The sequence below is a fragment of the Triturus cristatus genome, chromosome 9 (assembly GCF_964204655.1).
Source record: "Triturus cristatus chromosome 9, aTriCri1.1, whole genome shotgun sequence".
Taxonomy (NCBI): domain Eukaryota; kingdom Metazoa; phylum Chordata; class Amphibia; order Caudata; family Salamandridae; genus Triturus; species Triturus cristatus.
In genome coordinates, this window is record NC_140592.1 from 270,455,895 (window position 1) to 270,483,288 (window position 27,394).

General features: G+C 46.0%; 1 protein-coding gene across 2 annotated transcripts in view; it reads right to left on the reverse strand.

Moving 5' to 3' along the window:
* Positions 1-27,394, reverse strand: part of SHISA5 (shisa family member 5) — a 319,518-nt gene that overhangs the window by 147,490 nt on the left and 144,634 nt on the right. The gene's annotated exons all lie outside the window — the stretch shown is intronic.

The following is a 27,394-nucleotide window of genomic DNA, read 5'->3' on the forward strand; positions in this document are numbered from 1 at the left end:
ACCCTCAGTGCACTAACATCAATGGATCAAGAGGGCTGACCCACTGCTACATTCGGTATGCAGTGGTAGGCAGACCAAATAGGATTTACACTTAAAAACATCAAAGGGTTAAGGGAGATGACAGAACACTGCTATATGTTTGTAAATATCTGTATATTTTACTACGACTTGTTTGGAAAAGATGAGGCTAGAGACACAGCTTTGTATCTAGACCTCACCTAAAAAAGGAGGCAAACTAGGTGTGATAGAGGGATCAGATGTCCCCCCCCCGTGCATTGAGTCCCTTACGGGTGAGTAGTCGCACTTTACAAGTCACTTGATTGATTGATACAGCAGCAGCCTGTCCATACAGGGAAGGGGCACCACCCCCTAACCTTTTTCAGACAATAAGAGTGCCAGTCAGGCTGAGCAAAGGTCGGTCTGACAGACACTCTTCTTGTTCAGGTCAGGCAACTCTGGGTTATACATGCGCTAAATGTGCGGGCTCTTGACTGCCCAAGCTGAACTTTGCCAGGATTTCACAGCATTTTGGGCGGGACCTCCTCAGCCTGGCAAAAGTACCTCGAGGCCCTCCCCCTCATGACAAGGGGCAGCGCCACCGATTGCCTCGGACCTGGGTGCTTCAGTTTTAAGCCCTGAAGTGCCCAGGGCAGACTGTGGATCAGTCACCAATCATCATAGAGTGGGGTGGAGTCAGAAGTCTTACTGACCCCATCCCACTCTGTGAGGTGTGAAGAACTGCTGCCTTCTAGAGAAGACAGCAGTCCCAACCCTCCTGGGACCTCTGAGGCTTTCCTTTCAGGAGCTGCAGAACAGGGAGGTTTTTTGAATGTTTGGTGCATGTATGAATTTGTTGTGAATGGGGGTATGTGTGTGTGTGTATATGTATATATACACACACACATATACATACATGGGCGTGAGTGAGTGTATATGTGTGCGTGATATGCCTGCCCACCCACCTACCTCCCTCCCAAGATTCCCGACCGCTACTGGTGTGACACTATGTCCAAATCGAGAACCAAAACAGCCGAGAGTAGTTTTAAATACCCACGACCCTGGGCCTTCCAGTGAGGAATGCTGCTAACAAGACACCCAGGGCCCTGAAACCTTGGCCTGGGAATGAAGGTAAGTACACTGAAGGCATAGTTTATAAGAAAACAAAAACAGCTCCTCGGAAGGTGGAGTTCAGGAGAGGCGGGGAAGGAGAGGGAACCGTCAGTGACTCACTGACACATTCCAAGAAAGGGGCAGGGACTGCTCATGTCCGATGCCACGCTGCTATCACAGAGCCTGCTGAAGGGGAGAGCTTCTCTTCAACGATATCACACAAACTCGCTGCTGCTCTTGGCCAAAAACAGCAGAGTTAAAAGGTAAACGAGAACCCGAGGAGCTGCCAAAAGCTAGAAGGCTCAATGCCAGGAAATAGCCCAAGGATTCTCACGAGCTTCTCTTCTCCTTGATCGCACAATATTTCTGGTTAAGACCACCCAACACCTCACCGTTGCAGCTGCATGAAAGCCCCTCGTGGTCAAGCAGAAGCTGTGATGCTGGTAGAAGTCGCCACAACTTTAAAAGCTAGACTTTTCCTTGACCGAGGTGAGGTTGTTTGAATAGGGAGTTGAACTGCCTGCTACCGTGCAGAGGACGAGCGAACTAATAACCTACCCGCTGGGTGTAACATTTGCGGTAATGTGTGCCAACATTTTGCAATGCTGTGTGGGAGGGACTGGGGACTTTTTCACAGGAACTTCAGTTCTAAACACATAGCAATACATGACTGCAGATGCACAACCTGCCACAAATACTCCAAAAACGTCAATGTATGAATTGTTTAGAAATAAGTCTTCGAGGCAGGAACAAAATCAACCACTTAGGGGAAAAACAAGAATAAAAAGTTCAGTTAAAGTGTACCAGCAACAACAAGAGGCATTTATAGCACATCCGGGGCAATGGATTTCCAAGTTACACTAAGAGTAAGTCACCTGAACAGAAACTGACTAGGCTACCGCAGGAAATCGCTCAGACTAGACCACAAACTCTCCCACAGAGGATCGCTCCAGTGGATTTAGTCATGTTCTTGAAAATCTTGAGTTTTAAACAAAAGTTCCCAGATAGACAGGCGACTTCAGTTTGAAGTAAGCGTTACAATTTATTGGAGGCCACTGCACTCCACAATCAGAGCTTGTGCAACATAATCCTATTCTGAAGTCAGAGATAAGGTGTAATCCAGATTTTGGAATCTCTGAAGCCTGACGAAGAGTAGAGCCTGTTCCATAATGCTTCCATGAGGCAGCAAAAGTCAGCAGGGTTCAGGAAAGGAGAAAGCTCTCTCAATGGTACAATGCAACAAGAAGAAGGTTTAGTAGCTGCATTCACTTGATGGTTCAGGATAACATCCACAATATCACCCTGAGAAACAAAGATAGCCTTGTGCATAACGGAAGTCGCGAATAACTGGTTGGTAAAACTGATAAGAGCAGCTCGGTGAAGTTTGATGGTTAGTTGGCTTCTATCCAGCTGATTGTGACCAACACCTTTGTCTTATTTTCTCTGAGCATCAATGGCTGGGTTCACAGAGGTGATACACCATATATCCCTGGGCACAACCCTTGTACACCATTTGAAAACCATCAGGTGATTGTCTCAAAGATCAACAATAAACCAAGCCGCATCCTAGTGAAGGCCAGAGCACCTCTTGAGCTATGGCTCCATGTAGCAGATGGCTCTGTACTAGCCTGTGACGACCGCAGACTTGACGACAGTACAGTCCAGAGTTTATGTACTGATAATTTAGAATGGACTGCCTGCAGAAAAAAAGCATCCGACTGTGGCATGTGAAATTCTACAGGATATCTGCATAACAAATACTTATACTAAAAGGGCTGACATTGCCAGCATTCGTAAATCCTCTCCACCAATTACTTGTGTGGGATGTGTTTACAACTATTTCGCTGGCACCAAGAAGAGTCAAAATGTGTACAGACCCATGACCAAAGGTGCTATGAATATCCCAGAGTAGTCATGGCAGCTCCTAGCAGACTCAGTCTGGACGGTGTCTCGTTTGGGTATGGTCCCTCAACTCGGCAACAGCATCCTTTGTTGGCTTGGCTACCGCTCCAGCTCAGGCCAGATTGTGTGAAACCCAATAGCCAGAGCCTTTCTGCCGGATGCTATAATGCGGACTACACCGACGGCCATGCTGCTTACCCTCTGCATGCAAGAATCTTTGTCAGTTGTGGTGCTGCATCAACAATACAGCTCACTATCTCGGGGCACTGTTTCTAAACCTGTAAGATTGACTGCTTTCCAGACATCCTTCCTGTAACCTGGTTCTCAAGAAACCCATTTCCCTCTTAGCTAACTCTTCAGTTTTCGCTACATTTTTCTATTATGTGCTTTGACAAAAAAGGTTGTCTGAAGTCGTTTCAATGCAATACGTTTCCTCCCACAGTGGAAAAAGCCCCACTATGCCCTATGTTGTTTGCTTGTGAGTTGAGAAAAATATTTTCAGCAACTGTAAATCCAACAAATGTGAAAACACAAGTGGCTCCATACTGGAGAGACTTCAGAGTGCAACTCAGATATGGCAGGCAACCGCCAAGTGGTCACCACACCTTGCATTGTAGAGCATAAACATAACTCATTGGTACACCAGCGGAGGTGTAAAATACCTAGCACATAATTGAGACCCGCGTAGGAATGAAATTATCTTGTTTTATTTTTGTTTGTTTCTTAAACGATGTGGTAATCAGAAAATAAAACCAGAAAGATGGTACGCGTCACTCCTGCGCCTGGAAGCTTACACTGGCTGCATCTAAAACAGAGTTAACTTGAAGAAGTTTTACACAGAGCATAGTCATCTTCACTTCCAAAACACCCGTTTAAACTAATACATGTATTTATGTATGTATGAATGTATGCACATTTGCGGTTTCTGTTTGGCAAGAACGTTGCCGAAAGGCAGCGCAGTACAGGATCGAAGACACGCGCATCGTCAACAATTCAACAAATACAGGCCTGTTGGCAACCCGAGGACAGCATCTGACAGCAGATCACTCCCATGTCCTTCCACAAAACGGATGCCAATGGAAACACTCTGAGAACACGTGATCCACAACACTTGGACCCGGGCCTGCAGAAAACAGCAAGATTGTCTCCAGCTCAGAAGCAAAATCAAGGATGTCAGTCTGCCAGGAAATGTGTCAGTTGGGACAAACTTCCCTGCTAACTCCGGGACAATCTCAGTTGATGTCAGCAAAGAGGCTACTCATCTCAGCCACTTCTGACAGGCGCTTCACGGTAGTCTTACTGTCTCTGAGCTTATGTGCTTTTCTCAAGTGTGGGTTTCGGGGTGTATCGAGTGTGTTTCTGCAACACTAAATCTGATCTGCTCCATAAAAAGAGCGGCGATGGCGATTCTGCCAGAAACCTTCGGCCAGCATGTGGACATTGAAACACAATGCAGTTTCCTGATGCATTCAAGTTTCCGCCCTTAAACTATCATTAGCCAGTGGACTGCCAGCATGCACGGTTCCAGCCCATGGCAGAGCCGCAACACCCCCTCTTTCCCTTTGCTCACCGTCAAACAACAACACCAACACGCTCTGCATGCAACTGTCCAAATGATATCCACTGCCTTAAACTCGATTGCCAAGGAGGCCCGGCCCTGGGAGACGAACCCTTCTGAGACCTCTTGCCTTACTCCTCCCCTCCTGACGCCCAGGGCAATAGAAACTGAGGAGTGATCAACCCTCTCCACCTATGGTGGCCCCATGTGCTCAGCTACCATCCTAGCAGCGGAGCAGCACTACGATACTGCCCACTCTATGTCGCCCTGCATGTGACGTGGCCAGTTGCACATACACCAGCCTTTAAATGGCACGCAGTGCCTTACTCACCCCTCAATCAATAAAAACTATATGTACATATATAATTAGGGCAGTGTTACATAGCTTATGATGCCTTCAGAGGATACATGCGGTGAAGGAAAGAAGCCGTTCTCTTCACCCTCTCCAGCATCACTAACAGTCACCAACAATAGGCATTCTGGAATGTTGCTATGTTTGATGACTTCTGCTTGGGTTTTGTGGCCTATTGTGACGACACCAATTGTACGACACCCATGAACAGCCCCCAAATCTCTTTAATCCCTTTGTTACTGCATGGCATACGTGGTCACCTCCCGGCCTCTGGGGCTACCACTGCATTATTCACGCAGGAAGTAGGCAGAGAAATGAGGCATGTGAAATGTCTATGGTAGGTAGGCAATGAAGAAAACCCATCAACAAATGCGCAACAATTAGACAACAGTTTACACCTGCTGTTTGTAGACACCCCAAGGGGCTGGACAGAACAGTATGTGGGGCCTGCCCTGTAGACTGCACTCTGTAGCAATCTCTAATGGAAGATTACTGGTGGAACGGTTTGTGCCTCAGTTATACGGACAGTGATTTTCAAGACCTGCTTATCCAGCATAGAGCACAACACAACATCAGCATCACAGTTCTGCTCTTTATAACAACACAGACACACAAAAGGTTAGACAAACCAGGTCTCACTTTCAATCAGCTGTTTTTAGGCCAACATATGGGAATGGCCTCCAGGGTCGTTAACCAAAGTATTGTCTGCAGAGTCGAAAATGGTTTGGACAAGGCAGTTTTAGAAAAAGGCACATCGCCACTGAGTGGCTGTCAGAGCCTGGTAGAACATGGCGGGTCAGTGCAGTTCCCCAGTGGTGCACAGTCACAACTGGTCCTAACTGGTACTGCCTTGGCAGCACTAGTAGAAGGGTGGAAGATTCTGCAGGAATTCAATGTGGACGCCTGCGCACATTTATTCACACTATTTTCTCTAAACAAGGGTGTACTTGCTTCATGGCTCCACAGTACCAAATCAGGGGTACTTCAATTTTTAGACCTCACAATGGGCTCATTACAAGTTACAACCATTAGAATTCGGCACACAGCCTCGGAAGCACGAGACCCCCCCTTCTCCTACGTGAACTTACAATCACTGAAATTGGAATATTAAACTGCTGGTTCTCCCTATCCTAGAGTACCTGTTTCATACCAAAAAGTACCATTATTCTAGTATTAAACGTGCATCACCCCTCCTGAAATGTGTTGGTACTCTCTCAAATTATAGAAGTGCCTGCCTGCCCATCGCAAGCAATGTGTGTTACTAACACTGCGCTGCAGCGTGTAAATACTACACATGGTCTTTTCCTGTAGGGTGTCAGAAGTCTGTTGTACTATCCCGTGTACAAGTTACTGCTGGTGCTGGCTTACAGGAAAGACCGCTGCTGCCCCTGTGAAAGCTTAAACTGGAGATGCGTGCCAGTCTGCACTTGTACAGCGCTCCCGACGCAGCAGCAAGAGAAACATCTGGAGAGAGGAAGCCAGCTCCCTACAAGCAAACAGCACTTAACAAGGGACATAGGGCAGCAACGAGCCAGGTCACTGCCCTATGTGCCTGGGACAGACAGCCTGCACTTGGAAAGCCCTTCCAACCTACTGGGAACAAGAGCGAGTGCCCTCAAGCTGCACGAGCTATGAATGTTATTAAAGTCTGACAAAGAACTTCTAATGCAAGCCTTTGCCTACTTGAGACACGATGGTGGGACAATGCTCTTTTACAGACGGGTCCACGTGGAACAGCAGGGCTGGAAGAGGCACGCCAAGCGCGTGAGCTTACCCCATGGTGCTGTGTTCGGAAGCAGCCGGACCAGCGCGCAGCTCTGCCCAACTTTCTTTTCCTGAAGTCTCGGAGAGCCGCTGCGAGCGAAGTGAAAGCAAGCCACTTCCTGAAAGAGCACGCCCGCCTGCCTCCGCCGTGGGCCGAGGCGTGTTCGGTGAGCTCCGAAGGGGTGGCCTCTGCCTGCCGTGACATCAGTGCAGACAGGGCGCACCTCGCCGCTGCCGAGGCTGCCTCATGGTGGGAGGCCGTCTTAAAGGAACAATGTCATTTCCACCGAGGTCAGTTTCTGCACCAACACACTGATGCTTCAGTACGAAGAAAGAAACCTTTGTTTAATTTCCCACACGATCAAAGCCTCCCAGGGTTAACACGATCGGAGCAAGGTTGAGAGAGAATGTTCAAACCTTACACTGTTTCAATATTTTTTGAAACAAATACAAAATCTAACTAGGATGGTATGAGAAATTGGCTGTTGGTTGGGGGGCTTAGGGGGGCGAGCTGTTCTCAAGCAACAGCCACAATCCTGGTCAGGGTGAATCTCAACAAGCATTTGCAATGCAATAGGTCTCGCATTAGGAAAGTTTGAGCTATTGGTATTGTAAATCCCAAATTTTGTATTTATGTGTTGGTTTTGAAAATAAGCTAAATTAATAGCTTTGCCATTTACAATTCCAATAGTTGTAACTTTCGCAAATGTGACACCTATAGCATTTGTAAGCAATATGTGTTGTATTTACGTCACTTAGATGTATTGATATTACAAATAACAATGGCTTTTAATTTTTTTAAATAATTAATACTTAAATAAAAGTTATTGTAATTTATAATGGCAATAGCTTAAACTCTTGTAAATAACTTTTGTGAAGATTATGTTTAGTGTATTTTATTGTGATGAAAATCCAATAACAGAAGTGAAATATTAACATCTTTTTGTGACATTTGTAATAAAGCTTGAAACATTGAGAGAACATATTTGAACCAGTTGTTGTTGAATGGTTGCACAGATTGATGCTGTGGTGGCGCTGAGTGATGTTGTGGTGGCGACGAGTGATGCTGTGGCGTTCAGTGATGCTGTGGTAGCGCATAGTGATGTTGTGCCCCTGAGTGATGCTGTGGTGGTGCTGAGTGATGCTGTGGTGATGTGATAGATAGAGGGAGGGCGATAGATAGAGGGAGGGCGATAGATAGATAGAGGGAGGGCGACAGATAGAGGGCGATAGAGGGAGGGTGATAGATAGAGGGAGGGAGGGCGATAAATAGATAGTGAGGGTGATAGATAGAGTGAGGGCGATAGATAGATAGATCGATAGATATATAGATAGAGTGAGGTTGATACCTAGATAGAAAGACAGAGTGAGTGTGATAGATAGAGTGATGGCGATAGAGTGAGTGCGATAGATCGAATGAGTGAGATAGATAGTGTGAGGGCGATAGATACTTAGATTTTGTGTGATAGATAGATGATTATTTAGAGTGATGGTGATAGATAGAGTGCGATAGATAGATAGCTAGAGGGCGATAGATAGAGCGTTGGCTATAGATAGATAGAGTGTGGACGATAGATAGATAGTTAGATAGCTAGATAGATAGATAACTAGATAGATAGATAGATAGATAGGTGGTCTGTGTGAGAGGGGGGCAGTGTTTGTTGTCTGTGTGAGAGGGGGGCAGTGTGAACTTTGTTCATTTGTTAACTAAAGTTATACAATAATTCTAATTTAAGCACAAAACACCTAGCACCAATAGACATTAACCGACTAAAAAAACCAAAAATCTACTGATGCGATTTAGAAAGTGTGTGTGGTCTGTGTGTGAGGGGCCAGTGTATGTGAAGGACCAGTTGCAGGCGACTTGCGAGGGCAGACATCAAGACACAGAGAGGCGCAACAGAATAAAAGTGCTGTTAGTGGAGAGAGTGATCTTCATCAGAATGTAAGCAGGAAAGCAAAGAATGAAAGTCATACAAAAGCATACGTGTTTGGGTGCGTAAAGTAAAATAATGAAACACACATTCAAAAGTAAATAAATATAAGAGATGAATGCAAAGCACAGAGGGAGGAGGTCAAGTAGTAAGTCACACAGAGCCGAGATTCCGGAAAAGTTGCGAGAAAGAGAAGGCGGGGCGGAACTACACGGAAGGGGAGAGACGCGTGGGCGGAAAGGAGCCTGTGAAAACGCGCTGCGGAGATCAAAGAAAAGATTTGCGACAATATGGAGAGTGAGGGGGTGTGCAGCCTGGTGAGCTGAATGCGTGTGGCAACAGAGAGAGAGCGCGGCGCGCGTGCGCCACAACATTTTCAGACCGCAACGTCCACGTGAACTTTGTTCATTTGTTAAATAAAGTTAAACAATAATTCTAATTTAAGCTCAAAACACCTAGCACCAATAGACGTTAACCGACGAAAAAAAAACCAAAATCTACTGATGTGGTTTAGAAACGCTTTGATCCTGTAACGTTTTTGTTAAAATTTAGAAAAGGAACCTACTGACATCGTACGAACTAGGGGGCAGTGTGTGAGGGGGACTTGTATGAGGGCACAGTGCGAGTGTGTAAGGGTGCGGGCTGTGTGTGCGTGCGGGGTGTAAGGGTGCAGTGTGTGTGACCTAAAGTACTGTGAGTGGGTAATGTGTGAGAGCAGTGTATGTGGGGGCAGTGTGTCAAGGGGTCAGTGTGTGAGGAGGGGTCAGTGTGTGTGGTTTGTGTGAGGAGGGGTCAGTGTGTGTGGTTTGTGTGAGAGAGGGGCAGTGTGTGTAGTCTGTGTGAGGGGGTCAGTGTGTGTGGTCTGTGTGAGGGGGCAGTGTGTGTGGTCTGTGTGAGGGGGCAGTGTGTGTAGTCTGTGTGAGGGGAGCAGTGTGTGTGGTCTGTGTGAGGGGGCAGTGTGTGTAGTCTGTGTGAGGGGGCAGTGTGTGTAGTCTGTGTGAGGGGGCAGTGTGTGTGGTCTGTGTGGAGGGGTAAGTGTGAGTGGTCTATGTGGAGGGGTAAGTGTGAGTGGTATGCGTGAGGGGGGGGCAGTGTTTGTGGTCTGTGTGAGAGGGGGGCAGTGTGAAGTTTGTTCATTTGTTAAATAAAGTTAAACAATAATTCTAATTTAAGCACAAAACACCTAGCAGCAATAGACATTAACCGACGAAAAACCCCCAAAATCTACTGATGCGTTTTAGAAACGCTTTGATCCTGTAACGTTTGTGTTTTTGTTAAAATTTAGAAAAGGCACCTACTGACATTGTACAAAGTAGGGGGCAGTGTGTAAGAGGGCAGTGTGCGAGGGGAATTGTATGAGGGCACAGTGTGAGTGTGTAAGGGTGCGGGCTGTGTGTGTGTGTGCGGGGTGTAAGGGTGCAGTGTGTGTGACTTAAAGTACTGTGAGTGGGTAATGTGTGAGAGCAGTGTATGTGGGGCAGTGTGTCAAGGAGTCAGTGTGTGAGGAGGGGTCAGTGTGTGGGCTTTGTGTGAGATGGGGCAGTGTGTGTAGTCTGTGTGATAGGGGGCAGTGTGTATAGTCTGTGTGAGGGGGGCAGTGTGTATGGTCTGTGTGAGGGGGCAGTCTGTGTGAGGGGGCAGTGTGTGTAGTCTGTGTGAGGGGGCAGTGTGTGTGGTCTGTGTGGAGGGTAAGTGTGAGTGGTCTGTGTGGAGGGGTAAGTGTGAGTGGTCTGTGTGGAGGGGTAAGTGTGAGTGGTCTGTGTGGAGGGGTAAGTGAGTGGTCTGTGTGGAGGGGTAAGTGTGAGTGGTCTGTGTGGAGGGGTAAGTGTGAGTGGTCTGTGTGGAGGGGTAAGTGTGAGTGGTATGTGTGAGGGGGCAGTGTTTGTGGTCTGTGTGAGAGGGGGGCAGTGTGTGTGGTCTGTGTGAGGGAGTATTGTGTGTGGTCTGTGTGAGAGGGGGCAGTGTTGGTTAGTGACTTGTCAGTAAACTGTATTTCTATTTTCTTTAAAGGCTGTATTAGTATTGAAAAAAATACACAATCTGACAGTGGCTCACGTAAATGACTGCAGTGCCTTGGAAGTAAACTGTATTCTTATTTATTTGAGGGTGAGGGGGTGCAGAGTGTGAGGGGGCTAATGTGTGTAGGGCAGTGTGTGAGTTGGCATTTTGTGGGGTCTAATGTGTGTAGGGTTGTGTGTGAGGTGGCAGTTTGGGGGTCTAATGTGTGAGGGCAGTGTGTGAGATGGCATTTTGTGTGGTCTAATGTGTGTAGGGCATTGTGTGAGGCAAAACAGAATAAAAGGATAAAAGTGCTGTTTGTAGAGAGAGTGATTTTTCGTTTGTTTTGCATGAGAATGTAAGCAGGAAACTCAGACAAAAGCATACGTGTTTGGATGCATAAAGCAGAACACAGAGGCTGGAAACTATTGAAGACGAGGGCAGATAGCAAAACACAGAGAGGCGAGACAGGATAAAAGTGCTGTTTGTGGAGAGAGTGATTTTTTTTCCGCATAAGAATGTAAGAAGATAAGGAAACAATGAACGTGTTTGGGTGCGTAAAGTTAAATAAAAAAAAAACATTCAAAGTAAATATATATAATAGACGCATGCAAAACTCATAGGCACGAGGTCAAGTAGTCAGTCGCACAAAGCTGAAAATCGGAAAAAGATGCAAGAAAGAAAAGGCGGAGGGGAACTACATGGAAGAGGAGAGACGCGTGGGCGGTTAAAACAAAACAAAAAAAAAAAGTAAATAAATATAATAGACGCATGCAAAACTCATAGGCACGAGGTCAAGTAGTCAGTCACACAAAGCCCAAAAAAAAACAACATGCGAGAAAGAAAAGGCGGGGCGGAACTTTATGGAAGAGGAGAGACGCGTGGGCGGAGAGGAGTGCTGTTTGTAGAGAGAGTGATTTTTTGTTTGTTTTGCATGAGAATGTAAGCAGGAAAATCAGACTAAAGCATAAGTGTTTGGATGCGTAAAGCAGAACACAGAGGCTGGAAACTATTGAAGACGAGGGCAGACAGCAAAACACAGAGAGGCGAGACAGGATAAAAGTGTTGTTTGTGGAGAGAGTGATTTTTTTTTCTGCATAAGAATGTAAGAAGGAAAGGAAACAATGAACGTGTTTGGGTGCGTAAAGTTAAATTAAAAAAAACATTCAAAGTAAATAAATATAATAGACGCATGCAAAACTCATAGGCACAAGGTCAAGTAGTCAGTCGCACAAAGCTGAAAATCAGAAAAAGATGCAAGAAAGAAAAGGCGGAGGGGAACTACATGGAAGAGGAGAGACGCGTGGGCGGTTAAAACAAAATAAAAAAACAAAGTAAATAAATATAATAGACGCATGCAAAACTCATAGGCACGAGGTCAAGTAGTCAGTCACAAAAAGCCCCCCCCAAAAAAAAAAAATTCGAGAAAGAGAAGGCGGGGCGGAACTACACAGAAGGGAGAGACGCGTGGGCGGAGAGGAGCCTGTGAGAACGCACGGCAGAGATCAAAGAAAAGGCGTGCAACCATATGGAGAGTGAGGGGGTGTGCAGCCTAGTGAGCTGAATGCGTGTGGCAACAGAGGGAGAGCGCGGCGCACGCGCACAAAGTGTCTGGTAGAAAATGGAAGCTGTAAAAAATGCGCGTGGTTGTGGCAGTTGTTGACAATGCGCGTGATTGTGTTCACATGAACTGTACGCGATCCGCAGCTAGGTAGACTTTTCGGACTGCTTACTATAATCTCGCCTGCGGGATAGAATAGGCGAGACCTAAAAAGTCACAAAATTAACCTGTGCTCAACCCTCTGGAAGCTTGTCACCAAAGCAGCAGTGCTTAATTTGTAAAATATGAAGTGCAGGTGCTCAAATGTTCGTCGTAAGCCACACCGACTTTTACCGGCTCCACCCACTTCCTCTACTGGCTCCACCCACTTATTCTATTGACTCCACCCACATCCTCAACTGGAACTGGTAAAAGTCAGATGTAATACCAGATCTGAATTTCAGCAAGGGAGCCTGCCTCATAGTAACGTTTTGATAGGCGGTTCCAAACTTACACATTTGAAAAAGAAACTTCAATGTAATGAATTTAGGGATTAAGAATAGGAGGCCTAAAGTATTATAGATATTTTGGACTCCGGTTTTGTTGCAGGCCACACTAGAGAAATATTTTAGCTCCGAAGCAAAATAGAGTACATTTTCAGCATAACCTTGTCCTAAAAATTACAAATATCGCTCAAAGGTGTTGAACAATCATGGACGCGCGACGCCCTGTTTGGGAGCATAATGTAGCGGATACTTTAATAAAGGGTGATGATTTAGCTCAAAACGTAAGTCAGACAATCTCAATGCACAAATGGGTGCAATGTCTGATATTTACATGTTTCTCTCATCTTCATTGCTAGATTTTGCTTCCCAGAAAGTGTCATTCATAGTCGTTGAAATGTCACTCATAATTACACTGAAATGACAGAAATGAAGAAAATGGCACTCATAGGAATATGAAACCTTGGCAGCTATGCAGCGGGTGTCATTGTCACTGGGCGAATGGTGCACTCCGACGAGAGCAGAAGGAGTTCATGACCTGGCAAATGAAACCATCCACTGAGAGACCAGGCCTCCGACTCGGTTCAATTCACACTTCATACCAAGTAAGTGACTACCCTCCATCACCTACTGACTCCTCTCCACATTACAATGGTGCCTTTCCCCTGCCCTATAGTTTCCTAATACTAAAGACACTCATCCTCTCCTTGATATAAGCCATGCCTACCTACCCCACATCGCATTGAGAACATCACGGTGGCAAGATCAACCTGCACCGTGACGACACCTGTTCCCGTCACTGTCTTGCTAGAGAGATCTGCTCCTTTCCATGTATGGCAAGATGGTAGCTTTGCTCTTTGCTAAGAAGGCCACATTGGTGCTCTGGGAGGCTACTGTGATGAGCACCAGAGGTCATGTAAATGGAACGCAGGCAACACCTATGATACACCCCGCTCCCGGTGCACTCTATGGAAGTTCCTGAGGGTTTCGATGTCCTATGGCTAGCACTTTGACTGATGTGCTGGAACTCTTCCTAAGATCAGGGATCACACACTGTTCTTGCGACCTTCTCCCCTGTCAGTCTACGCTCACTTTCCTCTAGATTCAGTTATATCTAATCTTCCTTGACGTTGGCTAACAAAAATTTTAATTATTTACATATCCAAAGGTAATGCAATGATGGAAAGGTGAGCAGTAAGGGGTAAGTAGCACAAACATTAGCAAAGGCAGTAGATCTGGGTTTAATTTGCTTACACAAGAGGCATTACCACATTAAAGAGAGATACTTTGGAAGATTCCAGTGGGAGCTGCCAGAGAGGGTAACAGTTGTAATGTAGTCCTTTATGCAACTCAATGCAAGAACTGGAGCAGAGGCGGGGAGGATACAATGAGGCAGCCAATAACATTAAGTGAGAGATGTTTACTCAGCAGGATTGAGGCAAGATGTGGTTTATAAAGTCTCAAGCCCATGGCTCAAAGAGGCTAGTCGAAGAAAGACTGTGGTTGAAGGGGGTGGACTCAAAATTCACTCTATAGTGTTAAGACATGTGTTAGTTTCACAGCTGCGATATAAGAGCACCTGAACAAAAAGGACAATGTAGGTTAGCCTGACAAGTCAGCATTGGCCAGAAACCAGGTGCCCGAATCACCAATGTTGAAGTGCTCACAGGTTTACCATTCTTTACACCGACTCTTAGAAGCAAGCACAGGGGCAGTCACAAAGAATCAGGCCCAGGGTAACCCTCAATCATTTTCGACCTGCAGTGATTTCCTGCCTGCTAGCCCGCAAGTGGAACAAGCAGGTGACTCATTTTTGTTCCGCACTTTGAAGCCGAGGCCGATATTTGAGCACAGCTCGCGCTATTAGGGGAGGGTGAGGGGAGGGCAGGGGAGAGCCGGGGCACTGCCTCTGCACTGTGGAGTTTGGTTTAACCAGTGGTCGAAGTGGGGGAAAAAAAGTAGGGGAACTGTGGGCGGAGAATCAGAGGGCGGGAATAACCCAAGGATTGGATCAGTGAGCGGAGCCGGAGGTGTGGCCAGAATGCGCAAATATCCCAATTTTTAGTATTTGTTTGGCATTTCACTGCCCAGTTTAATCAACCAATGGATACACATGATTATTTAAGGTTATAATGAGTTATTGACATTAAAACACATTCACTAAGAGGGATATGCTTCTAATCACAGAATGTCCCAAATACGAGAAAATGTGGAAGCACAAGCCATTTGCTGCCGAGCCATGGAGTTTCTGTCATCAGCACTTCTACCTTTTTCCACAACAGCAGTTCAAACATGAATGGCAAAATATCCTAGTTTGCAAATGTTTTCTATATAATTATGGCTCTGCCATATTTGCCTCATAATGCAAGATCTGCTGCATGATCTGACCATTTAAACTAATAAATTGTTTATAGCTCAACCGTATCAAAAGTTAATAAAAAATGTGACTTGTTTTGCTGCGGAGTAGATGGCTTATTGCAAAGGTTGACTGATCACCTTTCTCACTGTTACATTTGTATGTTACACTGGTACTAATAAGACAAAATCTTTCCAGAGACTGTTAGCATGTGTACACATGTCAAAATAATAAAATATCAGAAAATATACTGCATTACTCTGCAGCCTTTATTTTAATGCATAATTTAGTCAACACGGCGGCATAATTTTGTCCTCCTTTGCTTGCTGCATAATTAATTCCAGTGGCCCCACAGCAAGCAGCACATGATAAAAGTGCTTGTGAATGAAGCAGAGAGACTGAAGTTTGCAAACTTAATTTGGTGTGCGTGAAAATTCTGCATTGCCAATCCCTGGTGAGTTGTAGCTTCTACTTCTGAAACAAGGCCAATGGAGGTACCTATGGGTGAGGCATACTGGCCTCAAGGGCAGGGCGGCCTTAGCACTGGTGGTGCCTTTTGCATCAATGTTTGTTATTACCCCACAATGACCACCTCTGCCATGGATTCCCTCACTACCACCCTTCAACAGTGCCCCTCAAGTCTCCATAACCACACTCTCTCTGATGCATTTAATTTGATTTACAGCGCCGCTCATACCAGTGTAGAGTGTCAGAGCACTTTACATCCCACACATTACTCAGAGACAATCAATATGTGTGTAAATCACTGTATAGACAATGTTACATAAGACTAAGGACTACAAGGTGTAGGAGTCACATGACAACCATACTAGTAGACCATATAGGTTAATAGTGATTGGTCTGGAGAAACACAAACTCAGAATTTAAAACGTAATACCGTGGTTGGGGGTTCTCTTTAATAATCAGAATTTATTTCTGTCCAAAAGAACACTTTTTGCAACATTAGGATAACCAAAGACTGGGGGAAAAACACAATGCTCTAATTTATATCTTGCAGTTTGTATGCAGCTCTTAGATGACAGTTAATAGCGCACTGTTCTATGTTAGTATTTTAACTTATAAACTGCAAGCAACAAAAGGATTTCTCTGACAAAAGCAGTAGCCCACTGACCTATTTACATTATGTGCACTTTGTGATCTGCACGGTACATGTTCTTTGCAGCAGGCACATTAACCCTCTGTGCTACCTATCCATGAGTCAAAACTTCCACTAGACAAAACTCCCATCTCTCTCTAGGAAGAACATTAAACATCAGAGTCATCATGACATTTTTATTGTTGCCGAAAATTGCTGGAGGCCAGAAAGGACGCAGCAAGCACTTTTAAAACCTTAATATACTTGCAAACATAATGCCTCCACCCAAAGTCAGCGCCCGGTCACACCGGTTGCACTGCCTTAGAGCTGGCCCTTCTCAAGGGTCCTGTGATCTCAGTGACAGAGTCACTGTTGCTCTTGGCCGGGCTGCTTCATATGCCTGCCCGCAAGACTGGAGGTGAACTTCAGTATGGATTGTGGTGAACAAACCTTGAAGGTTAACCCAGATTTGCCAGTGCTACTGTCCACCTGCTGGTGCTAAGACACCAGCGCTTCTAAGGTCTTTCAAAGCCTTCTAAGGTCTAGCATGGGATTGTGCTCTCTCAGGAGAGTCGTCTGGTGGACTGGTTAATAAGGTTGAACCTTGTTCCCCAGATCCAAATTCAGCAGCTCTGGCCATAGTGCCACATCCTCTCCCCACTGAACACCATACTGCCCCCACAGAGAAAAACTCACACTGCCTTCAACTACAACCCAATTGCTGCCAGCTATAAACACCTGGATGAGGCTCAATTTAAATGACGCAATAGACAAGAGCAATATGTGGCCTACAAAAAAAGTAACAACATCCTGGAAAAAGCAAATACTCATAGGGAATGCAAAATTTAGCAAACCATGTGAAATGTAAGCAGGAACAACATGGTTACCTTAACGCTTTTACACTCACTAATCAGAAATCGGTGAGTGCTTTTGCCTGAAAAGTTAAGGACATGACTACAGGGCCTTGAATGGACCCATTTCAATGTCCATTGCTGATATCCTTACAAAACGTTAGCAGTATGGTAAAAAGACCATATCCCTGGACGCAGAGCCGCAGTACACATTTTGTTTTCCAATCCAAACTTTGCAGTACCTCCAGGATTGGTGCACTAGTTGCAAGCCCAGGGAAAACAAAGACTAGAAAACAAAAATAGCGCGTCACTGGCAAACTCTGTAAAAGTGGCGCTAATGTGTTTGGGTGTGAATAAAATCAATCTGGCCAGTTTGCTACCACGGTCTTACTTTATTTAGTTATTTTTCATATTTTTAACCTTTTATTCCAGATGCTGCACTTTGGAATTGAAATACGACATTTCCAGCAAAAATGATTTTCTTTTTTGGTTCCATTTCACAGGGGAGCACATAAAAGAAAGGAGAGGAAAGAGAGTGAGAACCCCATCTTGAAGTCACGGTTTTCAGTAAGAAAAGAACTGCTAGACAGAAAGAGAGGGAAGAAGGAAAGAGTGTGGGTGGGGGGGCAGCTGAAGCGGCATAGCAGAAGTGGACACAATTTTTCTTCTCTGAGCAAGAAGGGAAAGACAGAGTCCTGTTACTTCTCTGCCGCCCGTCCTCGAACGCAAGGAAACGCCGAGCTATATTTGAAGGCGATGGTGATTTCTTGCGTCCTGGGACGAAATTTTCAAAATAAAAAGTAGGGGAACAGAATCCTTGGAATTGAAGAAGTAGGGGCACGCCGTGCCCTTCCGATCCCGCTCACTTCGACCACTGGGTTTAACAACGTTTGGTGCATTGAGCATTGCAGGCTGGGCTGGGAGAAGGAGGTGAGGATGTGGCGCACATGTTTTCAGGCCATACCACCTGTTTCCTAACAACATCTGCTTTGCCAACACGAGGAGTGGGGGTTTTGGCCGTGTAAACCTAAATACATCCGCTGGCGTTTATATTAAAGTATGTACCTTTTTTCAATTATGGGCACTTTCAGCAGCTGCCACTTCACTCTTAATTAGTAAACGTTTGTCAGTCGCATAACTTGGTGACTCCACACCTGCCTGAAAATAATCCTGCAGTCACCCCCACACTGGGTTTCATTAGCCCCGAGGACAGCAGTTGAAGGTCGCCTGGCAGCCCTTTGAGAGTTCCTCTGTCAAACTTGATGATTGCTCTGCTGCTGTGGGCTGTGTACATGAAGAAGATGGCGGTTGGGCCGAGGCGATCTGGATAAAGTGGATGGTAAGTTCCGCCAGAGCTGCACTGAGCTACGATATATGGGAGCTGTCCTGATTTGTACAGTGATTGAACCACGCAGCGGCAACCATTGCTTTTGTGGCATCATTCGTGCAAGTGAGGTGTTTCGCAGTAAATGCTTTGCAGAACAAAGCAGAGCCATTCATTTAGTTACCAGTACCAAGCTGGAAATGGCAGTTATTCCGAACGTGTGCGCGGGGCTGTGCACGGCGCTGCGTTTGAAAATGTAGCGTCGGCTGCCTGTCAGCTGTGTGTGTAAATCTGTTTATTAGCAAGCAAGCAGCATTGATTTGGCTACTTACAGTTACTGGTGGGCGGCACTGCCTTTATTGATAGACCTGCTGCTGCTGCCAGCCATCGACGTCAAGCTGAACTGATGGTGACTGTCTGGTGCATGTTTGACAGGGCATGGCAATTTGAAAATGACCTACGCACGCACGCTGTGCGCACAGCCCCTACCAGCAGAACCAAATCCAGCCCAATTTCAGTGTCCTGCCCACCGGCAACACGGAACTTAAGGCCTAATATTCACAACATGGGTATAGCTGGAATCTTTCTATCATTGGCTCTCACAGTCTCAAGAAAAATGTCTGAGAAGGTAAAGTACAGCGTACAAGACAACCGGCGGTGTCCAAGAAGGAGGCATCATCACCGGGGAGCCCCTAGAGAAAGTCGCAGAGATTTCTACGTTTGGACTTAGCCTTCTTTTTGGAAGTCGAAAATCTCCAGCGGCTCTAAGCAGCTGGCTGTATCAGATGAGGACTCCATGAGGCCAGAGCACCTTTTCTGTGTGGAGCTGCTGGACAGGATTTGATGCTGCGGAGAAGAATGTAGTAGGAGCAGTCGCAAAGTCAGGCCGACCGGTGATGCAGCATGGGATCGGCGAGCAGTAGGTCCCAATCGCCTAAGTTCTCAGAGCACTTTTCCACTTTTTAGCTGGAAAATGTCTTAGTCCATTTGGATCTGGGCTATTTGGGCTCCTTTAGCATCACTTCCAATGGTTCAGAACTGGAGGGGCATCACTTGGAGCATTAAGACTCACTCAGGCTGGGTCGAGGTTTGGGTTTAAAATGGAGCCTTTTTTGTCCCAGAGGCACTCATCAGGAGACCAGCCAACTAGCCTTTGGAGAGTCTTGAGTTCTATCTAGAAAGCAGGGCTCAAACAGCTGTGCAGTCCTCTGAGGGCACAGGGCTAACTTCAGGCAGCAGGGCAGCCCTTTTGGTGCAGCAGAGCAGTCATCCGAAGTACCCAGAAGGCCACAGGCAGAAGAACAGTCCTCTGAGAGTCTTTCTGCTGGTCCAGAAGTGAACTGGAGAGTAGGTCTGAGGGTTCCATTTTTATACTTGGTGCCCCTTTGAAGTGGGGGAAACCTCTGGAGTTTTCTCCCTACAGAAGGTCCTGAAATGTCATGCCTCCCTGCCCTTGTCCCAATCTGTCTGCAGGTTCAATAGGCTAGTGTGAGGTTATTTGTGTGTGCTGAAGCAGTGTCCTTTGGAGTGCAACTGGGGCTATACACAGATCTGCTCCCTCCATTCTGCCTTGGATGACCCATCCCGCCAACAGCCAGGCTCTCTATTGGGTGGCTGTCTAGGAGGACTACATTAAGACCAACTGCAACTACACCTAGCAATGTAACCCAGGAAACAGGCCGCAGACATCAAATGGTTGAGGCAAGAAAAGGCCACCTTCTAAAAGTGGCATTCTTTTAGAATTGTGACTTAAAATACGACTTTGCTATTAAGGAGGATTTTAAATTACAGTTTCTTATACACCCAAAAAAGCCATTTTCATCTGCTCCCAAGCAAAAGTTACCACTTATTAAATGTAACAAGGTAACCCAAGGTTATCCTATGGGAGAGGTAAGCCCAGGTGCAAAACTTAAAAGTACATGTCAAACTTTTTAAATACAATGCACCCTGTCCTGTGGGCTGCTTAGGGGTGATATATGTATTAAAAAGGGAGTTTTAGGCTTGGCAAAGGAGTTATTTTGCCAAGTCGAACTGGCAGTTTAGAATTGTATACAGGCTGCAATGGCAGCCCTGGGGCAGGGGTTAAAGGGGCGGGATACTTAAGTAGATGGGACAAATGTCAGGCTGCTCACATCCTTTTCCACAATTTATTTTTTCGTTACTTTGACGTTTTAGTTTACTGTTCTTATATGTGAAGCTGCTGTGTTAGAATGGTAAATTAAAACGGCTGCCATGCATCATGATTCATGCTTGTGTCATAACACATCATGCATCACTATGCAAGAGTATGCACATGTGCCGATACACGCATGCATCATGAAACATGTGTGCGCATCATGATAGTGAGCTTGGAATGGGCTTCCTTTAATAGGAATATTTCGGGTGTGACCACGATCTTGGCACTCATGACAACAGAGAGTAACATGTCTCAGGTTGAAGAAGATGCTCAAGCACATTAATTAGGTGCCCTTGTACCGTCCCAATTGTACTATGTTAAGTTATCTACTCCTAGTCTATAGGCCTCTATGTTCTCACTTTGTGAAAATCCAGCTATCTTCCATTTATGTTAATGAATTGTACAACAAGCTCTAACAGAAAAGCAGGGGACCATCATGAATAATTCCTTCTATGTTGCTTTGTCCACCCCCAAATTCCTGAGGTCTCTCTAGTTAGGTTGAAGCCTAGTTTGGCTGTGAAAAGACTTCTTGTGGGCATTCTGAAAGCTTCTCTGGGAATGCATTCCACCCACTGCTTATCAATGGCTATGTTGTTTGAAACCTAAATTTTCTGACTTTCAATTTGCTGGTTTTATCTGTTTTAGGCTGTCCAGCATGGCTTTGTCCCTCCTGTGGAGCAAAGCTTGTTCATCATCTTGTCACATTTAATGTGACTTCAAAGTGAGAGGATTTATGTGGCAATCTTGATGGCTACTGGAAAAGAAAAGGTTTTTTCCTAGCAATGTTTATTCCTAGCACACAACAAAATTTACATTTCTGTAAATGAACAGTGCAAATATTTCTGAATATATATATCAGAATTAGGAAAGCACAATGAAGCACATTTTTTATAATTCTGAAGTGTGGTGGAAACAAATATTTGAATATGATTTTTAAAAAATCAGCACACTAGGTGATGTATTTTCCACACTATCATTTGTGCGCTGTATAATTTTATTAGTAAGACTGTATGTGCTAATGTAATGGTCATTTCAAGTGAAAATGTGTTGTCTGTAATGGCAGTGTGCTACCATAGCAAGCATGCTCAACACTGCGCCACTCCACTCTACGCCCCTCCACTCTACTCCCTCCACCACACACCACTCCATTCTGCGTAACGTTATGCTACTTCACTGTACGCCACTCCACTCTATGACACTCTACTCCGCTTTACTCCACAACACTCTACTCCACCATATACCACTCTACGCCACAACACTCTGTGACTCTATTTTACTCTATGCCACTCCACTCTTTGACTCTACTCCGCTTTAAGCTACTACACTCTACGAATCTATGCCAATCTACGCTGCTCTATGACACTCCGCTCTACATCACTTTATTTCACTCTACGCACCTCCACTCTATGCCCCTCCACGCTACACCATTACATTTTTGCAATGCTGAACAGCAGCAACGCTGGTGTACAACATGGCTTAAATAGCACTTGCAAAGGTATTGGTTTTTGCCAATGCTGGTTGTTCGAGTCCTCAACAGTGTGTGGCCATTAGAGAAAGCTGAAATCAAAACTGGGTGTTTCCAGACATAATGTGCATCTTTTATGAAAATCACAAGCTTTTGTTTGGACACTTGAGCTTAATTATCCAAAATAAAGTCTTTATTGGATACTAACATTTTTATATTTTCTGAAACTAACAAGAAAGGAAACAAAATCATTGCATTTTCAACTTATGTATCCAGTTTTCAATAAATTGTTTTAGGTTATTAATCAAACGATGTATAATAATTTGTTACCTTTCATTCCTACGCACTCCATCTAGTGCCTTTTCACATTACAGGCTCAGGAGGACACTACATTTCAAAGAACAGAACAAAGGAGACACAGGTATTGCCATCAGGCCCCAGTTCAGATGCGGATTTGGCTCCTTATCAGGGGCACCAGGGCACAGCCCTGCCTCCTGTTAGGTGCTACATCTGCGAACTATTTAACTGAACAGAACACATGAGATTAGTGTTTTCTTGAATATTGCAAGTGCACAGGTCAGCACTCTTGGCTTCTCCTCCAGGCTCCTGATGTCACGAGGAGGAGGGGGGCTGAGGGGCTTAAGGCACAATCCAGCATATTTGTGTTGTTTAAAAAAGACAACACTGTTGGTAGATGTCTGGATTGCATCTACAATCCCCTCACACAGGTGCAATCCATTTTATTTAGGAGACATACTGCACATACCTCAAGCAGCATAGCACATCTACTAAAATGTGGCTTACAGGGAGCACATCAGGGCATCCCTGAGGCCAATGAGAAGCCACAAAGGGCCGCAGGGGAATGATTCCCACTACTGTCCCAGCTTCTTGTAGGACTGTGCTTCCACTCTTATCAAGCAGCTGGGAGAGCGATTGAAGTGGATCTTCCCCTTTTCAAACCGGACGTTGTTGCTCTGGCTGGCTCCTGGTTGAGAATAAGGACTTCCTGGTTCCAATATTCAGCACCGGATTCCTGCTCTGCTGCTGCCATGGAGCCTCCAAGTTAAGAGAAGTAAGCAAGGTAAGTAAAACAAAATGTTTCTCTGTGCATGTGTGTGCATGTATGTGATTGATCGTGAAAGAGATTAAGAGTGTATGTGTTCGAGAGTGTCAATGAGAGTGAAAGTGAATGAGAGTGTATGACTACGTAAAAGTGTGAGTGAGGGAGTGCGAGTATGTTAGGAGAGGGTGACCGGGTCTGTGAGAGAGAGTGGAAGTTAGTTAGAGGAATAGTTATCAATGGCGCAGCAGATGCAGTTGCACTGTACAGTGTAAGCAGGTGTGAAAGTGCAAGTTTATGTGTGTTTGTGAGAAAGAGAACAAGTGAGCATGAGTATGTTTGTATGTGAGTAACAGTGAGTGGAGTAACAGTGAGTGGGAGGAGTGAATATCAGTGAGAATAAGCATTAAGAGAGTGTGAGAGTTGTCATAGAGGCCCCTTTAGAAAAATGCTTGCTCTTGCATACTGACTGAAATTCTTTGCAGGGGTGCACATGTAGCAAAATCTTGATGTTAGGACATTGGAGGTAATTCGTGGCACAAAGGTGGGCAACTCAAGGCAAAATCCTGGTCCTCGCATACTAAAGGTAATTTTTTGCCTCAGAGACGGCAGTCTTAGAATACTGAGGCTGGAGCGGGTTGGGGGAAGCAAACAGTGATAAAATGCTAGGTCTGACATGCTGGAGGTAAAGTTTGACATGTGGGCCACACCAATGGTATACGGGTAGTGGAATACTGTATGTAATTCTTGGATAACAAATTATTGCTATTGGCCCAGTGAGTGTAATTTTTAACACATGGGGAACTCCAGGCAAATTTTGAGGGGAAAAAAAGTTAAACTTATGGCAAGAATTTTGACAAACCACTTTCAAAGATCACAAGCTGCTACTGCCCGAGATGCAGAACACAGCCAATGCCCAGAATGCCGCTAATGATAAGATTTGAAGATTTACAGGGTTTGAAGTGTTTTTCGGCAGGGTGAGTCTGTTGTGAAGAAGTGTAGGTGTGCATGCAGTATTACATATCAGGCCGCTAGTAATAGGAAAAACACTAGAGTACCGGTTCCTATGGTGGTTCCCACCATAACCCTGGCATCTATCCTAGAATATTGACTGGGTCAGCAGGAACCTCAACTGCCTTTAGTTGTATTATTCAATCAAGAGCCCAGATACTTTCAGGGTGTCTCATTTTCAAAACGTGCGGGGGATCGTAACCATTTTACCACAGCTACTCCAATATGCCTCTTGGTGAGAGGGACTGACTGTATGGAGCCATGCTGGTGATTTGTGCCAACATAGTAGTAGTAGCTCCTTCTCCCAAGAATCTTTTTTTGTCTTTTTGCCCTTCTACTCTATAGATTTTACAGAGTCAGTTACAAAGGGGAGAGGGAAAAAAACATAGAAAACAAACCGAAATAGCTTAAGCAATGGTAGTGTTTATCATGTGGAAACACTGAGTTCAGGTAAGTACCCTCGGGCCTGTTTGAAAGTGCAAGGGTGTGTTGCAGGCACAGCTGCGTCATCGCGTGTGGTGGGGCATACAGCATGTGGGTCTAAGCACGGAGTCAGTGCGGGTGGTCATCACATACATAGGTGTCGGGGCAGGCATTCGTTTCCATCTCACGTGGCTTGCATCCCACCTTGACACCCAAATGGTTTTGGCAGCTCTTATTTGCTATGCAGTGGCTCAAAGTAGAGGGAGATTAACAGGAACAGCTATGTCTTGTGCCTCTTTTTATTTGCATCTTAGATCTGATACTTCCATTAACTCTAACCTTAGCTAATGAGTTGGTATAGCCAAGAATATCATTATAGGAATCTGGGCCAAACCATTCTGGCATGAGTTGTGGCTGCGAGATGGGTCCAGTCCACCTACTCAACAGCATGTAGAGACAGCACCTTCACTTTCCTCCCAGCACTCCTAATCACACTGATTAAGATTAGCATCTTATTTGTATTATTGTAAATAAGCTGTTTCTGGCTAAATGCTATTTGAGCAGAGTGTATCACCAGAGGCATAAGACAATTCAAAATTGTAGCCAATATCTTTGTGAATAGCTTTGCATCAGCCTTAAGAAGCAAACCACACTCTTCTCGAGGCTTCGGAATCTCAATCAGATCTTTCTGACAAGGCATGATTGACTTTTTACAGGTGCTTAATCACATTTTTGCTTTCGTTCATCAAGCTACCCACACTGGGATTGGCATTTTCTCTCCTTTTAACACCTTTCTCCAGCTGCCTGGGATCACCTGTGGATTCTGCACTTTATGCAAAGCTTTCTTCTAACAAGGACTTCACCCAGTATGGCTACTCCTGTCAAGGAAAGATGATTCAGAATGGGTGCGCCCATTGGTAGGTGATCTTGTTGAAATTCAGGAAATCTGCAAAACACTGAAAGAAGGTTCTTTTTTCTCCCTCGGCGTTAAGATGATTTTTCTCCTTTAGAATCATGATGGACATGTCCTTTGTCAAATAAGGTAGCCTGTTTTTTCCAAATTATTGAGGTCATAAGCCTGCACGCCTTGTTTTCTCCCTTGTAGTACTTTTGTTGTATTCAATCTAGTGCATACCCAATCAATCAATTGAGCAGGGAATTCTGCGCGCTATTCACCCGTGAGGGTCTCAAGGCGCTGGGGGGGGGGGGGGGGGGGGGGGGGGGGGAGCCGCGGTGTTAGCACCTACGGTCAGTCGAAAAGCCAGGTTTTGAGGGTCTTCCTGAAGATGTGCAGGATGGGGGTGTGTCTGATGTTCATCGTGAGCTCGTTCCAGGTCTTGGTCGCGATGTAGGAGAAGGTTCTTCCACCCGTTCTTGCTCTGCAGATGCGCGGGGCGGCGAGGTCAGCGGATCGGAGGTTTCTTTTGGGTACATGGAAAGAGATTCTTTCATTGCGGTATTGTGGTACGGTGTTGTGGAGGCATTTGTACGCGTGGGTGAGTATCTTGAGCGTTCCGGTGTTCTCAACAGGGAGCCAGTGGAGGTTTCGCAGGTGTTGGGTGATGGGTTTGTGTCGAGGGATGCCAAGGTTGAGTCTGGCTGTGGTGTTCTGTATGGTCTGGAGTTTGCGGAGCAGAGACTTGTTGATCCCAGCGTAGAGGGAGTTTCCGTAGTTCAATCTGCTGGTTATGAGTGCGTGGGTGACGGTCTTCCTTGACTCGGGGGGATCCATTTGAAGGTCTTCCGGAGGATGTGGAGGGTGTTTAAGCAGTTGGAGGCGACAGCTTTGACCTGTCAGGTCATGGAGCGGGAGGAGTAGAGTACGATGCCGAGACTCCAGGGGTGGTCCGCGGGGGACGGGAGGCTGCCGAGGGCGGTGGCCCACCAGGTGTTGTCCCATGCAGAGGTGGAGGGTCCCAGGACAAGGGCCTCTGTCTTCTCCGAGTTAAACTTCAGGCAGCTACTGCTCATCCAGAATGCAATGTCCTTCATTCCTTCCTGGAAGTTGAGTCTGGTGGTGATGGGGTCCTTGGTGAGGGAGAGGATGAGCTGAGTGCCGCCGGCATATGTTACTATGCTGAGTCTGTGATGTCGGACGATGGGAGGCCAGGGAGCCATGTAGATGTTGAAGAGTGTGGGACTGAGCGATGATCCTTGGAGTACTCCGCAGTTGATCTCTGTGGGTTCGGAGAGGAAGGGTGGAAGTCTGATTCTTTGGGTTCTGCTGGTGAGGAAGGAGCAGAGCCAGTCGAGGGCGGTTCCCTGTATGCCGGCGTCGTGGAGTCTGCCGTTGAGTGTGCAGTGGGAGACGGTGTCAAAGGCTGCAGAGAAGTCGAGTAGGATCAGGGCTGCGGTGTGTCCTTGGTCAAGGAGGGTGCGGATGTCGTCTGTAGCAGCGAGTAGAGCGGTCTCAGTGCTGTGGTTGCTGCCGAATCTGAAATGGGAGGGGTCGAGGATGGAGTTCTCTTTCATGAATTTGGTTAGTTGGACGTTAACGGCAATCTCTGTGACTTTGGCCATGAAGGGGAGGAGGGCGATGGGATGGTAGTTCTTGAGCTCTGTAGGATCTGCAGAGGGCTTCTTGAATAGGGGCCTGACTTCTGTGCGCTTCCAGTTGTCGGGGAAGGTGTCTGTTTCGAAGGTGGCGTTAATGATGCGTCGTAGTTCTGGCGCGATAGCGGAGCCTCTGTGGAAGATGTGGGGGGGCAGGTGTCCCTGGGGGCTCCTGAGTGAATGATTTTCATGGTCGATGCGGTGTCTTCAGTGGTGACTGAGGTCCAGAAGGAGATGGTTGGCTGGCTGGCATTGCTGGAGGAGGGAGCTGTTTCGAAGTCAGGTGTCTGGTCGTTGAAGTTGTCATAGAGGCACTTGATTTTCAGATGGAAATAGGAGCTGAGCTTGTTGCAGAGGTCCTGGGAGGGGGTGATGTCTGTGGTTTCGCTGGGGGGTTTGGTAAATTTCTGGATGATGC